The sequence below is a fragment of the Nycticebus coucang genome, chromosome 15 (assembly GCF_027406575.1).
Source record: "Nycticebus coucang isolate mNycCou1 chromosome 15, mNycCou1.pri, whole genome shotgun sequence".
NCBI lineage: Eukaryota > Metazoa > Chordata > Mammalia > Primates > Lorisidae > Nycticebus > Nycticebus coucang.
The window spans coordinates 35,500,078-35,518,345 of NC_069794.1; the positions used below are offsets into that span (position 1 = coordinate 35,500,078).

The following is an 18,268-nucleotide window of genomic DNA, read 5'->3' on the forward strand; positions in this document are numbered from 1 at the left end:
TACTTCGTTTTATATGGAATCAGAAAAAACCTCGAATACACAAGACATTACTCAGAAATAAAAACAAAACAGGAGGAATCACACTCCCAGACCTCAGACTATACTACAAATCAATAGTGATCAAAACAGCATGGTATTGGCACAAAAACAGAGAGGTAGATGTCTGGAATAGAATAGTGAATCAAGAGATGAATCCAGCTACTTACCGTTATTTAATCTTTGACAAGCCAATTAAAAACATTCAGTGGGAAAAGATTCCCTATTTAACAAATGGTGCTGGGTGAACTGGCTGGCAACCTGTAAAAGACTGAAAGTGGACCCATACCTTTCACCATTAACTAAGATAGACTCTCACTGGATCAAAGATTTAAACTTAAGACATGAAACTATAAAAATACTAGAGGAGGTGCTCGCTTCGGCAGCACATATGCTAAAATTGGAACCATACAGAGAAGATTAGCATGGCCCCTGCGCAAGGATGACACGCAAATTCGTGAAGCGTTCCATATTTAAAAAAAAAAAAAAATACTAGAGGAGAGTGCAGGGAAAACCCTTGAAGAAATCGGGATGGGTGAGTATTTTATGAGGAGGAGGACCCCCCGGGCAATTGAAGAAGCTTCAAAAATACACTACTGGGACTTGATCAAACTAAAAAGCTTCTGCACAGCCAAGAACACAGTAAGTAAAGCAAGCAAACAGCCCTCAGAATGGGAGAAGATATTTGCAGGTTATGTCTCCGACAAAGGTTTAATAAGGAGAATCCACAGAGAACTCAAACGCATTAGCAAGAATAGAACAAGGGATCCCATCGCAGGCTGGGCAAGGGATTTGAAGAGAAACTTCTCTGAAGAAGAGAGGCGTGCGGCCTTCAGACATATAAAAAAATGCTCATCATCTTTAATCATCAGAGAAATGCAAATCAAAACTACTTTGAGATACCATCTAACTCCAGTGAGACTATCCTATATCACAAAATCCCAAGACCAGAGATGTTGGCGCAGATGTGGAGAAAAGAGAACACTTTTGCACTGCTGGTGGGAATAAAATTAATACATTCCTTTTGGAAAGAGATATGGAGAACACTTATAGATCTAAAAATAGATCTGCCATTCAATCCTGTAATTCCTCTACTGGGCATATACCCAGAACACCAAAAATCACGTCATAACAAAGATATTTGTACCAGAATGTTTATTGCAGCCCAATTCATAATTGCTAAGTCATGGAAGAAGCCCAGGTGCCCATCCATCCACGAAGGGATTAATAAATTGTGGTATATGTACACCATGGAATATTATGCAGCCTTAAAGAAAGATGGAGACTTTACCTCTTTCATGTTTACGTGGATGGAGCTGGAACATACTCTTCTTAGTAAAGTATCTCAACAATGGAAGAGAAAGTACCCAATGTACTCAGCCCTACTATGAGACTAATTTAGGGTTTTCATATGAAAGCTATAACCCAGTTACAACCTAAGAATAGGGGGAAGGGGGAAAGGGAGGGGAGGAAGGGGGAAGGTGGGTAGAGGGAAGGGGATTGGTGGGATTACACCAGCGGTGCATCTTACAAGGGTATATGTGAAACTTGGTAAACAGTTTGTGAAGCTAGTGAATGATGTCCCATGATCATATCAAAGTACACAGCTATGATTTAATAAAAAAAAAAAAAATCCAGCCCCACTCTAGTTTCTAGGACTAATTTTATGATTAGCAGAATTTAAGGAGCTCCTCCTTGCTCATTAGTTTCAATGGCACCAAATAGTGTTTATGAACACCTTTGGCTCGATCTTGTACTCCAAAATTAGTGGCAAAGTCCTTTCTGCCTGTCCTTAGCGCCAACTTCCTGCATTTTGCCTTCCACTTTCTCCTGGACTCCCAGGCATGGCAGATCTAACTCTGACCCGCATCTCTCTGAGTAGGAACCCATAGCCTCCTCTAGAAAACATCCAGGTGCTGATCTAGTCCCTTTTCATGGGTTCCCCTGATCTGCTGGGCCCCAAGCTTCCATCGCGCTGGATTCTGCTCTGGGGTTGTCCCGACTCTTTTGCCTCCAATACTGGTTGACTGTTTGTCTCTAGAATGCTGTACCTTGTGTCCTTACAGCTGCCAACTTTGGTCTTTTTTAGAAATGACATTCAGATAGCTTTGTTGAAACTTTACGTACAGAGTGATTGTGCAGCATGTCATATAAACAACCTCAAAAATCACAGAAAGAGAAGGGCACAGCTGTGCCCATGGGCCCAGAGAAGCCATTGAGTTTTGGTGACATTTTAAATCAGAACAGTGACTAATAATGCAAGTGGGATGTAAACTCTGAATCACACGCATCATGAATTGTCTCTGTACCAAGCAGAGCTGAAGCAGAGGGATCTAATCCGTCTGGCCTGTGTTTGGGTGCAAGAGGAGCAGAGCCACAGAAGGAATCTGTTCAGGGAGGGCATTTCCATATTCTCAAATGTTCTTTTCTGCCTCTTTCTTGCTCCCCTCCCTCATTCACTGACTTCTTTCTCTTCTTCCAGTTCTCATTCATCTATCGGGTTTCTCATCTGAAAAATGGAGATATTTATAATAGTATCTTCCAAACAGGGTTGCTGTGAGCATTAAATGAGTTGATATATATAAGGCATTTTGAATATGTGGCCCGAAGAAAGTGTTTGTTTGTTTGTTAAATTTCAGTTGAGTATGAGGGTACAGATGATTAGGTTGCATTGTGTTTGTTAGATAAAGTACAAGTTGTAACTGTGTCCTTCACTCAGGAGGTGTGTTGTATTCCCTACATTGTGCCTGTGAGGTGCGAGCACACCACTCCCCCGCCCTCTTCTTATATCTCCCCTCCCTCCTACCCAACAACTTGAATTCAATTTTTCTTTTATGTGGGTGTGTATTAGTTCATCTATTGGTTTCATATTAGTACTGAGTACACTGGATACTTGCTTTTTCATTCTCATGATACTTTGCTAAACAAAATGTTCCCTGACTCTATCCAGGATAACACAAAAGATGTAAGATGTAAGTTTCCATTTTTTTTTTATGGCGGAATAGTAGTCCAAAGCATACATATACCATAGTTTATTAATGTATTCATGGGTTGATGGGCACTTGGGTTGATTTTGCATCTTGGTGATGATGAATTGAGCTGTGATAAAAATGCTGGTGCATATGTCCTTATGATAAAATGATCTTTTTCTTCTGTAAGAAGAAATCTTTGAGGATTGTCCATACAATGAAAATGTTTTAATGTCTGCAATTATTATTTACAATGACTCATGTCAGGCTCTGTTCCAGGAGACAGGGACACAAGCATGAAAAGCACAAGCCATGCTCCTAACTGTCTCCAATATATAGGCAATTATAGGATGTGTGGCCCAAAGTATTGACTCTATCATGAGGGGCTCTGGGTTTGAAAGCCAACTCCATCTTGTCACTCATTAACTCTGAGACCTTAAACAAGTTACTTAATCTCTCTAAATCTCAGTTTTCTCCAATATGGATAATAATAATAATTCCCATTGTATATATTTGTTTTGAGAAACAAAGGACATGAAGTAAGTACAACACTTAATGGAATAGCCAGGTAAGTACTGAGTTCTTTTCCCAGCAGGTGGTCCCAATTGTGGGTCCCAAGATGATCCTTGATAGGACTTTATATTAGAATCCTCATCCTCACAGATGGGACAGGAAGAATATGGAATTTGTTTCGCTGCCTTGGATTTTCTACTGGGAAATTTCTCAAATGAAATACTTCTTCCCTAATGCATTGTCCCAGTTTAGACAACTGAGGGACCAAATCAAAGAGATGGGACTCTGGAGCAAGACTGTCTTGCTTCAAACCTCAACTCACATAATATCTTATCCTGGGACTTCAGTATCTACTCCACTTCTCAAATTCTGTTTTCTCTCTGAAACATGGCTATAATAATTGTCTCTAACTCAAACTTATGGTGAAGGTCAGCTAGGATAATCTAGGTAATAAACTGAGTACAAGCGAACATACCTGGCATGTCGTTAGTCTTCCATTACGTTAGTGGCGCTTATGACTGTTGTTTCTGATTAACATTTAATTTTGTGCTTGGAAAAGGAGGAATAGAATAGATTTCAACAAATAAATAAAGAATTCAAAAGCTTTTAACAATAATCTTTATTGAGGTGAGAACTTCATAAGTATTTCTAGGAACACTAAAGAATAGAAACATAAAAATGCAACATTAAACTCTAGTTTAAGCAGACTTTTTCCAACCTTCTGGCCTTGCTTTAACATACACACCTAGTCCTTATTTGTTACTGAACACAGTCCATCAGTGGGTTCATAAAACTTTTGACCTCTTTAAATTGTCAGGTAGAAGAAGCTTATAATAAACAGGCAAGAGCAACCAAGAACTGCATACAAAGAGCTTTGGAAACATCTGAATACAAATCATTTTCTAAATGTGGGTTGCCCTTATCATTGATTGTTTGAGAAATGCCACCTTAGACCTGCCTAGCATTGCAATAATAATAAAGGAAAACCCTTATGCTCCAAATGATTAAAGCATTTAACACACAAAATGAGCACTGGGGAGAAAGTCTTGTCTTCATTACAGTTAGTGTTATGCCACACAATGAACATAATCTCCCTTAGGTTTTACTAAACATCCAAGCTCTTTAATTTACATTATTTTATTCATTTGAATTCACCTTGGATTTACTGAAAGAAAAAAAAAAGATCTCACAATAAATGAGGTGTAGTTAACAAGACACCTTAATGAATCTTAATACAATACATGCAGGGGTGAAGCGAACATCTACTTACCCTGAAGTCACACCAGTTTGTGACCAAGTATTTTATGGAATGAGAGCAACTGTATTCATCATCAGAAGATAATAATTAAAATTACTGCTTGTGTCTGCCCTTCAGCTTGAGTTATGATACAGCCAGTATCTCACAATTTTTTCCTTCATATTCAAAGCATTTTGTAAAAAGGAAAATAATCAACCTACAAAGTAGATTAGCATAGTTGCCATGACGCTTTGCATACAAACATTCAGTGGAGGTAGATGGTTGGAAGATGAACATTTTTCTTGTTTTTAATCCCAGAATACCTTAGATTCTCAAGTGATACAATGGCCATGATATGTAGACTTGTAACATCTTGCTGATAATTGTATTTATAAATAAAATTGTTTTCAACAAAAATAAAGCATTACTATTTTAGCAATTGTAGTAAAAGGAAAAAAAGTTTTTACATTTTTATCATCAATGAAAATAATGTGTTCCCTAGTGTTCTTAGGTATCGTCAAAAGATAAAATTACAACAAATGTGGTTTTAAATCTAATGGGCTTTCATTTGTGATTCATGAATTGGAATCACAATTCACAATTTACAGGCTCAATTCTGTAAAATAGAATGAGACCTCCTCTATAAGGTGAAACCCAGGAAACAGAACAATAGGAAAAAAAATAATGTCAATTTACTTCAAGTTGCCTTTTTGGGGGGTGAGGGTAAGGGTAAAAGATAAATTTTCTTATTATACTGACCCAGGTAGGCCAGAATCTCCTGTTCTCAGAACAAACCTTGTTTGTTTTGGAATCTATCTGCTTCCTTAAAGTTCCAGTGGATTACTGAGCATTTAGCATGAGTGATTCCATTTTGGTTTGGTCTGCTCTGTTGGAGCCTACTGGAGGAGCTCAGTCCAAAACAATGGCCTCTCATAAATTTTGCTTAACAATATGTATTTATAAAATTATAAAAAATTAAATTTTGTCAAACATATGCCTTTTAAAAAATATATTTTTAAAAGTCCATCTCCAATGGCTGGAACTATATATGCTTTGTTGTCATGGAGGTCCAGGATCCAGTATGGTGTCTAGAATATTCTAAGTGTTCTATAAACATTTGCTGAATAGACATATTAATATATTTCTGTATCATTACATATTCCCTAACTATCTTTTTGTTTACGGCATAATCCATTCCATGGACATATTGTGCTCTACTTAGCTAAATTCCTTTTGTGCTTAACTAAGTGGGCCTCTCAGAAAAGATGTTGCTATACGAATGTTTACTCCCCATTATTTTAAGTGGGAGTAAACATTCGTATAGCAACATCTTTTCTGAGAGGCCCACTTAGATTTCACTTTTCTCAAGTATATATTTTATGAAATGATTATACCCCCAAATTTGTAAATTTTCAAAGCTATTGGGATGATCCCCCCTTGAATGCCAATCGTCAGTGGTATCCATTTAAATGCCATTCTTTAGGCAGTGAAAGGCCAACTCCTTTGTCAGGGCAAATAAAGTTTTATATCCTTTTTTTTTTTTTTTTTTTGCAGTTTTTGGCCAGGGCTGGGTTTGAACCCGCCACCTCCAGCACACGGGGCCAGTGCCCCACTCCCTTGAGCCACAGATGTCACCCTGCAAATAAAGTTTTAATAGATAATGGCATTTCAGTGGATTGTGAAGATCAGCCAGTAACTCATCCTAAATCTCATTTAAGAAAGTAAATATAGTTGGAGCATTAATATATGTCCCAGAGGTGTCAGGTTAGAGAGGATTTAACACCACACAATCAACTATAAATAAATTGGATTATTTTGAAGAACAACTGCACCTTCATTAGTGTCAAAGAAGGAATTTGGAAATAAGATAGCCATCAGCCAACAATTGTTGTGATAGTAACATTTCAGAATTCTTTATTGACAGAGAAAGAAAATTCATGATCAAGACAGGGAAATGAGAGATTTTTCAATTATCTTTGACACTTAGAGAGGATGTAATTTACTTTCTCTTGAATATGACTCTTTAAACATGTGAAAACCTCGAAATTCTGAGCATTTAAAAGTCCATGAACTCCTTGAAAGTAATTAATTCACTTGAGCTTTGAAGTTGGATACAAAATTGTACCAATTTAATTTTAAGAAGCATAAAAACACAAAGACACAAAAATTTAATAAAAAGACTTTTGAGAGTGAGTTTAAACAGTGCCAAAAAAAATCCTATGGAATTGAGAAGGCCAACTATGATAATTACTCAGAAATAATAAAAACAAAACCTGAGTCCAGTGATCATAGTAACAATCTCCTGAGAGTGATATTCAATTGTAAAGAAAAATACCTAAGAGACAAAATACCTAAGAGAAAAACAGAGATGACTTTTCAAAATGCCCCCAAAAGTAACTTACTATATAAAATTATTGATACATGGATAAGAACCCCAAACCATTCCTTTATGGTGTCTGTTTAGTAACAGAAAAAGAAGAATAGCAATGATGGTAAAGTTTGCCAGTTGTTTGCTACTGTTTTAGCTGTCTATGTGCTAATTTGTTGCTTGCATGTTTTAACTCAACTGTTATCAAATAGACCCATAAACATGATTCTATAGAGCAGATTCTTCATAAATGGTAGAAATTTGAAGTTTGAGTCTGTTGGCCTAAAAAGTTACCTACAGTCACTTTGTCTCTGTGCCCCTTATTTTGATTTTAGAAAATTACTTTGGAGATTTGGTATATTTATACTTTTTTTTTCTGTCATGTCTGTGAGCACATTCTACAAATGGAGTTTTCCAGAGGGAGTTTTGAAAAGAAATTCCATTTATCACAAATTTAAGGGCAGCTCAGATAGCTAATAACTTTAGCTCTCATTCATTTATTTATTTATTTCATCATTAGCCTATCACATAGCACTCTGCATCTGCTGTATATAGAAGGCACACACCTTACCTTCATGCAGCTCCTGTTTTATTCAGAAAGCTAAAAGTGGATAAATGGATGAGTGCAAGACTAAACAAATAAATAATCATAAGTTGTGATAAGTGGTACGATGGACAACAACACCTGCCAGAGATTAAGATGAGGGGAAAATTCTGCTCTTTATAGAATGGCTAACAGTCTACTTTTTAATAGAGTGGTCAAGGATGTCTTCCCCAAGAAGTGGGATTTAAGTTAAGAACTGAAGGATGAAAAGAAACTGTTCAAACAGTAAATACAGAGCATTCCATGAGGAAGAAAAATATCTGAACAAAAAGCCATGATCCAGGCAAGAGCCTGTTGTGTTTGCAAACCTCAAGGAAAATCAGTCAATGAGAGCACGGTAAGGTAGGTAAGGTGGACTAGGCCGGAACACGCAACATCTGTGAACACCAGAAAGAAATCTGACTTCTATCCTAAGTATAATCCCTTAAAATATTTAATCATAATTGGGACATGAGCTTGATGAAGTCTGATTCGTATTTTAAGAAGATAATTCTGGCCGCTGAATGAAGATTGTAATGACAAAGAGGAAGAGTGCAAGTAGAAACAATTCCAAGAGTTGCAGAAGTTTGGCTGGAAGATGGCAGTGGCATCGGCAAAGAAGAAGATGGAGAATGGTGCATTATCTCAGACAAGATTTGGTGATGGGATCAAAGGTATGGTAATGAACTGTGTACAGTTAGGAGAAAGGGAGAACGCAGAATCACGAACTCCTGAGACGTTAGCTTATGCCTCAGGATGAATGGTGGAACTATTTTGCTGAAATGTACATGACTCGGGGCAGATTGCAATCTATGACTAGACAACAGAGCAAGCTTTTCCCGAATTGCCCATGTGATAAGAGTCACTTGGGGTATGAGGTGAAAATTCCTGAGCCCCAGTCCAGGCACACTGAAGCAGGGTCTCTCAGTGAATGGCCTAGAAGACTTAGTTTTAACAAGCACCACAAATGACTGTTTTTAATCATCAGGAAAGTTGGGAAAACATTGATCTAGAGAATGGAGTCTCCATGGAGGACAGTTCCTCTGTGATGTAACGCCTTGCTGGAGGACGGGGGAAGAGGTGGACTAGGCTGGAACACGCAACATCTGTGAACACCAGAAAGAAATCTGACTTCTATCCTAAGTCCTTGCAGTGTCCTCTACTTTTTTGGCTCGACTGCCAGGAAGAGGATAGTGAAAGTCCATTTGACTTCCACTGATTAAGACAAGGATGCTAAATGTCAGTGTAGAAGAATCCAGATTTTGCATACCATATTCAGAAGTGCAAAGAAAACACCCTCTTTGTTTAAGACTGATCTAATCTTCCTTATGGATGTGGTAAGGCAGTAGAAAAACATTTGGTCAAATCCAATGGACCCAATCTGATTTGTTAATTTAAATAATTCATTAAGTCTCTCTCTCTCAGTGAAGCCTCATTTTTAAAGGTTTTCTTTTTCACTCTCTACATTTTTCCAAGGAAGCACTAGGGTGGGACAGAGGGCTTGTAAGACTTCAGGTAGCAGGGAAGAGAGTCACCCTCTTGCAGTGTCCTCTACTTTTCTGGCTGCTGCAGAGATGATCTTTGGTGTCAATGTCTGTGACTGGTGCACTCGGTTTTTTGATCTTTAGATATCAAAGCCAGGGCTTCACCCCACTGGCTAAGACCTGGTTATGGGTTCTTTTTGCCAGAATAACATCTGGAAAGCTGGGCTTATAAACTCTGTTCTGCTTCGCTCGAGATAGTACCTAGGAAGTTTTGGATCCCTTCCAGGATACTTGAGCACCAAACAAGGCTCTGCAATGCTGCCCTGCCACTTTCTTTGCTACGGCCACCCTGAGCATGAGGTCAATCTATTACATGATGCCATCTCCTTTCAGAGCCCTGCATGAAAAGTAGAACAGACCTTTTTTTTTTTTTTTTCTAATTCTCTTTGCCCCTTAGTTTATCCAGTAGACTGCTCTCATTCCCAGCAATTTTTTCACAGTTCTCCTAAGCCAAAATAAGTACCTAGAAGGTCTACTGGTGAACTAGCTTGGCTCCTAAACCTAATAAGTTGAGTAGTTGTTTGGAAAACACACATACACACATTGAAAGAAAAATATTTCTGTTACTGATGTTACACAATTATGCAATTATAAAAATAGCCTAAAATTACACCAACTGGGATGTGCGTACCCTTGACTACTGCATAGCTTCTCCAACCTTATCAGATTGGGCAACCCCCTTCATTTCCTGTTTTGATCTGTATTGATTTATTACAGCTACAACAAAGATTAAAAAATTGTGGGGCGGCACCTGTGGCTCAGTCGGTAAGGCACCGGCCCCATATACCGAGGGTGGTGGGTTCAAACCCAGCCCTGGCCAAACTGCAACCAAAAAATAGCTGGGCGTTGTGGCGGGCGCCTGTAGTCCCAGCTACTCGAGAGGCTGAGGCAAGAGAATCACTTAAGCCCAGGAGTTGGAGGTTCCTGTGAGCTGTGTGAGGCCACGGCACTCTACTGAGGGCCATAAAAGTGAGACTCTGTCTCTACAAAAAAAAAAAAAAAAAATTGTGGAAAGAACTATAGTGTGAGCTAATGTTGAAACTGTAGACTCCCTAGTGGTGGGTAGCGTGTGCTATATTTAATAGATGTTGCTGTGTTTCCCTTGAAAATGTAAAATATCCCAGATGGCCAGGAGAGTTGGCTGCACTTTGCTGGCAGGCCCAGCATACTATTTAGGAACTGCAGCTTTTGAGCCTTGGGGTCAAGGCTTTGTCTTTCAGCTTAAGGATGGAAAATGAGAATGGAGGACACTCTCTGGAGCTATGGATGTCTACGTGTGGAATGGTCCACGTCACCTTTGTTTCTCATTATGTAACTTTGGAACGATTCCAAATACTTACATAGTTTACTACCTAGGTAACAAGAACCTGGAGTGTACTTCCCTCTCCCATCAAGAATGTGATGCCCCACCTTGTCAGATCCCAGATACGAGCTATTGACCCCAACTTCTGGACTTCAAAATACATATAAACTCAGGACTTTGACAGACGCTTTGAGAGTTTAGACCATGGCAGGGATGCACTCTGTTTGCTACCTCTCTGAAGATGAGATTGTATGAACGACCGGACTGCACCCTCATCATCTGCTTCTTAGAAGACCCAGGCAGAGCTCAGGCTGGGACAGGGCTGCACCCAGACAGCCTGAGTGAATCTCTGAAGCCTTGGTTGCTGATGTCAGCACTGCTCTCTACAGTCACGGGACTTTCCACGTCTTCTCTGTGTTAGTCAAGTCAATCTGTTCTGAAAGTCCTGCTTCTATCCTAATTGATCACCTAGACTTTAACTATTTTGAAACTCACTCACCACGTGGCAGACATAACTCATCTATCGAGTATTTTGCCTGTGAGGCTTGTTCTAATTATTCCTCGCAATTGTGAACCAGAGGAGAAAAAAGAAACCTCTTTCTATGGGAATACACCCTGTGATTTGTGAAGTTGTACTTTGATCATCTTTTTAATTTAATGGTACAAAACACTTCTCTTCTATTGACTAAAACTTGGTCAGTCAGCCATCCAAACTGCAGAAGACAGAAAAATATGGCCTAGCTCCATGTCCAAGAAAAACAGAGAGAAAGGTTTTAGAATAAAAAGTAGTCTCTGCTACTCTCATCCTAACTCTCTATGCTGCATCTTTTTGAATATAACTGTCTCAAGTGGTCTGAATGGGATAGAAGAAGCATGACTTTACAACCAACAGGTTAAAATTCTAAAAACATGTATGACTGGGCAGTACCTATGGCTCAGTGAGTACGGTGCTGGTCCCATATACTGGAGGTGGTGGGTTCAAACCCGGCCCCTGCCAAAAACTGAAAAAAAAAAAAAAAAAAGTATGACTTAAATATTTGCTATCTGCAACTAGTATCCAAAACATTGGCTTAGACCAGGGTTTCTCACCCTTACCTCTGTTGACTTTTTGGTCAAAATAATACTTTGTTGTAAGCGCTGTCATGTGCATTTCAGGATGTTTACCTGTGTCTTGACCTCTCCCTATCACAGGCTAGTAGTATGTCCCTCCAGTCGTGACACTAAAGGTATTCCTAGACAAAGCCAAATGTTCCCTAGGGCAGGAAAAGTGGGGGTAAAACTGTCCCAGATTGAAAATTACTAATTTAAAGAGAAAAAGATGATTGCTGAAAGAGATTAATTAGATTGCTCTCTAAATTAAAGAATCTTCAGGAATGTGTATATGTGTACAACTTAAGTTTTCAATGGCACAACTCATTTGAATTCATTTTACTTGTATCTAAGCCCTTTTAGCCTTTCAGTTGTGTTTTGATGCTTCCCACTGTGAGATCAGAGTTCTCCTTTTCCAACCTTCAGGAAAGGAAGCTGCTAAGGGCTTACAGTTGAGTCCCCATTAGTATCTCCCCTTAACCCCAGGGAGCTGAAGGTTCTGCCCAGATTACACCTCTTCCTTAGTGGATGGCCTTATCCAATGGCTAGTGGATGTGGGGGAGGTATAAGGTCTGCACCCCTAGCTCATTGCCCCCACTCTGAGACTGCTATTGCCACTGCATGGCATTTCAGCTTTTCTCCCTGCACCATCTCATTGGTCTCTCACCTCTTTACAGATGTTGCTCCCAACAGCATTCTCTAATGAACTCCCCTGTATAAAAATCAGTCTTCAGACTCTATTCCAAGAAAACATGACTTACAATACACATTGTAAACATTATCTGTTAACTTAATACAAATTACAGTATTATTTTCCCAGTCTTTTGACGGTGTGTTTCCTTTTCTTTGTTTCCAGCTCTCTGTAAGGGGAGTTCCACCATCTTTTAGGCCTTAACCATACCCTGATGCATCACCTACAAGTTCAAGTTTCAGTTTCTTTAAATGTAGTAAGGATCTAAATATATAATGTAAGGCTGAGTGTTTTTAGATTTAAAAAACTATTTTTACAGTTGTGTTGCCACACCTCATTCAAGAACAATTTTATAGGCTCACTTTTGCCAATATTCTCCAGAGCAGTCAACTTAGTCATGGAAATAATTATTCTCTTTGCACAGTCATACTATCTGTTTGCAAACTATTTAGTGCAATGACAATTATGATTATATATCAAACTTGTATGAAAAGGCTTGGGAGCAAGCACAGCTAGGTGTAAACCCACCTGATGAGAAGTCCTCAATTGTCCAGTAGCCTGTAAATGGCAGTTGTTAGCAGCACGGAAGGTTAATCCACTGAGCCAGGTAAGCAGAGGGACCTATTCAGTTGAAAGAATTAAGGGACCCTAGGATTTGATTTTTGTCTGACCAGTTGCTGAACAGGTTAAAAAACAAAAAGGAATTATACAGCTTCAGGAGACCCAACATCATCTAGGTCCTGTTTTTACAGGCAGGGAAACTGAGACTTAGATTTGGGTATAGCCAGTATTAGAAATCAGTTTTCTGACAGTTAGATCAATATGTTTTCTGTTACACTACACTACAGACCCAGACAAGAGAGATCAGACCATGGAGATCAATTAGAAATTATAGTTTATTCACAAATCTTAGACTATTGGTTATATGAAAGCGGCATTAAAATATTAACATCTGACACGCGTTGGAAAGTTTGAAAGATGTGTTCTGGTGCTTTAGTATTCAGAACTGTGAGCCACCTTCCCTGACACTCCAATCAAGCTAAAATTAACTAACTCTGAGATAATTAGGATATAGGTAAACTAGTCCACATATGTAATTATGAAAACAGCTCTTACTGTTAAATAGCAAGCATTTGGGTTTGGGCCACATTATCATGGTTTAATTAATGCCTGTTCTATGCAAACCTTCTCAAGAGATTACAGAGGAAAAATAATCAAACTGTTCTTGTTCCTTTTTTAAAAAAAAGAAATTAGAGAAAACATTTTCTTTCTTTGTCTTGGTGGATTCGACAAGAAAAAAATTTCTGCAAAGATTTTTTTTTCAGCCTACATATTAACTATAAAAATTTTCATTTGGAACCCCTGCTCCTTTATACTAAAAGTATCAAATCAGTCACCCCTTTGGTTAATAATAATAGCATTTTTAAGATCTTTACTACATAAATTGTGGTTTGTTGAATTATTAATTTTTTTGCACAAACTTAAAATACATTTTTCTGCTTCTCATCCTCTGAGTTGTGTGCGTATATATAGACATATGTTCAATAACACACAAATACATACATGTATATGTTAAGAATTACACACACATGAATACTAATGCTTAGAAAAAATATACTCCTCTTTTTAGGGAAGGTATTTTTACATTATTTGAGAATAAATTGGGGGGCAGATCAATCAATTAAAGAAATGTTTTAGTGAATGTATGCTTAGGCAATTTTTAGTAACTCACATTGCTTAATTCTATGGGTAAAACTCTTCAGGCATTTAGGTTGTTTTAATGTTTTGGCTATTATAAACAGTGCTGCTGTGAATGCACTTGAACATATCTTTTGGTACACATTTCTCTTGGTTCTACTACTAATAGTAGTAATTCTACCTCTAGGTATATAACCTTACATGTGTTCACTTTCAGTAGATATGGATTATGCCAATTTAGTCTCTACCAGCAGTAAGATACTGCTGTGTACCCTCATCCACTCATTCTTTTTTTTATTAGCTGCTGCTCCGCGGCATGTATAATAATATTTCATCATAGTTTTAATTTGTATTTCCATGATGACTGATGAATGAATATGCTTTTATATACATTTATTAGACACTTTGACATTCTCTTTATGAAGTGTCTATTGCAATAGATAATTTAGTCATTTATTTGTATATCTTTGTCTTATTGATTTGTAGAAGCTCTTTATGTATTATTTATATAAATCCCTTGTTATGTATGTTGACTGCAAATATAGTAGAACCTCTGTAAGTTGACCACCTGAGGGACTGTAACAAACTGGTCAACATATGGAGGTGATCAACATAAGGAACTAGGCCTACTGCACTGGTACACACATGTGGTGCATGTCTGGTCTATGTAAATTAGGTCAACTGAAGGAGGTGGTCAATGTAGGGAGGTGATCAGCTGTGGAGGTTCTACTGTATTTTTTTCCTCTCTCTAGGTAGGGAGTCTTTTTTGTGTGTCCACCCTGGTTCTATCAGATTATTTTATCGTCAATCAATTCTGAGAGAAAGGAAAAACAGTGTCCTTCATAGAGCAGCCTTGAGATGAATGCCTGAATCATTTCTGTGTGATTTGGAGCAAGTCTCCTAAACTTAAAGAATCCCTTTGCTCCTCTTGTAACATTAATAATACCAGTCACAATGTGTGACGAGGGTTAAACTAGCTATTTTATGTAATAGGGCCTAGCAGAGTGCTTGGGACATATAAGATGCTTAATGCATTTTATAGGATGGCGGGCAATAAAATATTCTTTACTTAGCTTCACTTTCACTATCTGATACTAGCCATGAACTTTTGAAAATTCTCAGTGACAAGTTCAGTGTTGTTGCAGAACCTCCCTGAGGCCTGCCTTAAGTGCATTATAGCTTTTTTATCTCTTCTTGTTAACTCAAGGGAGTAAAAATGCCTGAAACCACTACTTTCTGCTCTTGTTTCCTGAGATGGAAGAGTCAGAATACATTTTTTTCCTGTGGAAGTGAAGCACATTAGGTTTTACAGGAGAATAAATACATTGGAAGTATGCAGGTTTCCAAAAATAACAAGGAAGACATATTTTTAAAAGAAACCAATTTAAGTGTGTTCAATTAGAGCTAGTTAAGTATCTTCCAAATTTTTTTTAGTGAATATTTTCCTTGAGTATTGATGGCTACTTTATAGGCTAAACCCTTGTGCATTTTATAAACACCACACACACTCAAATGCTAATGACATTTATTTCTGGTTATAAAAACAGTGGAATTGTCATCTGTCTGATGTGACATGATTAATCTGAAAACAGCCAGATGGCAGGGCCAGTTCTCTCGAGTAATGGGACATTATGATTTCAGCCAAACACTTGAATACAAACTTGAAGAACAATTGAGAAAAATGCCACTTACGGACTCGAGAATTTTCTGATCAGATTATTATTTCTGTTCTTCAATACAACTTGAATAACAGTTGAGAAAAATGCCACTTCTGGACTCAAGAATTTTCTGATAAGATTGTCATTAGTAATTTATGCAGTTTTAAAATTCACCACTCAGCATTTCGATGGTGCCCACTGATGTTATTTATTCCTACCGTGGAACCAGTGGCCAATATCTTGAGGTTGTAGGCAGAGGGCCCTCACATAAGTTGAGGCAAAACAGAAATAGTAGAATGGAGCAAAATTCAAGTTATTATCCTCATAAGAGAATCTATATACATTAATTACGTATTTTAAAAAGGTAAGATTTGTTCAGGTGAAAAGACTCAGAATTCTACATTTTGCTTTTCAATAAAGACCTACATTACCTGAATACTCTGAGGGATTATTGGGATTGACATTCTCTCACACCATAAAATGGTTTTTAAAATCCTTCAATTCCATTCCATTGACACATCTTCCCCTCACCCCCCGAGGAATTTATTTAGAAGAAATGGTAAAGTGCTGGGAGTAGAACACTTACTTTTACAATCTGTTATTATATAATTAAACTGGTTGCAAGTGGCCTATTGACTTCCAAGGCTTAATGAGTTAGTGTGGTTTGTGAAAACCTGAGGGGGAATACTATAAAACCCAATTTGGGACCACATCCTGGTTTTTAATGATGTTGCTTTTTGAGGGATTGTCACTAAATTAGTCATACATTTTCACTGTTCTGAAGTGCAACAAGTACTTGATCATGCCGGCAGCCAGACATACTGTTTTCATCTGGTTATTTGAGATGACTTGACCAGCTCTGGAAATCTTGTAATCCTTTCCCTAGCCACATCAGGTGTTTGCTGAGCCTCCCTCATGTGAATGCTTTCTTATATTTATATTTGATGATAGCTTGAATTCTCAAGTTTGGATAACACTTATGGTTTAAACCTGAAAATGATATAACATTTTAGGTACTTTAACGTTTAAATTTAGATATGTTCAATCAACTTAACAAATGCAATTGAACAGAATCAAGGGATCTGGGGAGCAGATGTATTACATACTCAGCTATGTTGGGTGGATTTTGGTAATTATAATATTCATTTGGAAAAATTCCTCAAAAGAGTTGCTTCGTAGGGTAAAAGACCAGGCAAACTGCTGTAACTAGATCTGAAAGTCTTAAGAGATGCGAAGAAACACAGAGACCAAATGTGGTGGGTTTTTCTAGGAGTATAGGATCAGCAGAATCCCTGACCTGGAAGTTGAGAGATGGAAGCAAAGGCATGGTTTCTGAGGTTCATTGTCAGGCGTGGCAGCTGCGGGCGGAAATCCAATGGAGATCTTATTCATTACCTCAGCAATCAATCTGTGACCATGAATTAGTAGCATTCCCTAAGGTTTGTGATTTGTCCTGGTTATGTTTGTCATCTTATATATTTCCTGTGATGATCAGTAGTAGAATCATTGAAACGTAAAGGTCCTAAAGTGTTAGTCTTTTGGAAAAGTGATGAAAGAAGTTATTTACTTTTTACTCAGAGCTACTTTTGCTGATAGAATGAGTGACGTGAAAGGCACCAAAGGAATGTGACACAAGAAAGAAATGGGACCTGCAAAGTGGCCTGGACTGGTACCACTGCAATTCACATGAGCTTTGTCTCTATAACTACACATTTCATTTAATGATATTTTTAGAATGTTGTGCTAATGTTTCTAATCATACCACATTTTTAAATCTGTCCCTGGAATTTGCATTTTAAAAGAACCTTCCTTGTCATGATAACAGTGGCAAGAATAGTAAGAAATAATTTCCAAATTGGGATTATTTTAGAAATAGTCTGTAACATTATCCCAATAAACAGTCATAAATAAAAGGCTGAATGATGAGACTGTATATAAATTCCACTTATAACTTTAATATTATGCAAATTTTTGAAAATTCACAATATTATAAAAAATGGGATGATGATATACCTGTCACCTGGGAAGTCAATATTTTCCATACTTGTTTCATCTAGCTCTTCTTTTGGGCTAAAATATTTTAAAGCACATCTAAGACAAAGACATCATTATGAAGGATTTTTAAAAATCCAATATATTTTAATTTCACTTCTCTTTTCATCTTACTGATCTCACTGCAAGAAATTGTAGCAGGTAAAGCCATCATCACTAGAGAAGGAAGGAATCTGAGGCCCAGACTTTGACTTGTCTAAGGCCACCATCCTCCCAAAGAGTTAGTAGCAGACCACCTCTTTCTACTTGCTGACCAGACTTGCTGACACAGTCTACTCTACCAGACTTGCTGACACACTGTATAGTTCCCAGTGCCACCTATTCTCAAGAACTGCACCTGTATAGGACTGGGTTTGGCAGCTCTGTTATTTTATTACCTGGTAGTAGATGAAACTGATAAGAATATAGTGGCCACTCAGGCTCCAATGAGCCAATCAGATGTTTCCTTTTGGCATTTAGCACTGAGACTACAAAATAAGTCTGTCTTTTAGGAGATATTGAGATAAGTTCTACTTGGAAATTAATGG

At 37.9% G+C, this 18,268-nt stretch overlaps 1 non-coding gene across 1 annotated transcript; it reads left to right on the top strand.

Annotated features, from left to right (window-relative positions):
• The first annotated feature begins 406 nt into the window (after nt 1-406).
• On the top strand, nt 407-513 carry LOC128567019 (U6 spliceosomal RNA). The gene has a single exon (XR_008374695.1). It is a non-coding gene; the product is annotated as a U6 spliceosomal RNA (small nuclear RNA).
• The last annotated feature ends 17,755 nt before the right edge of the window (nt 514-18,268 follow it).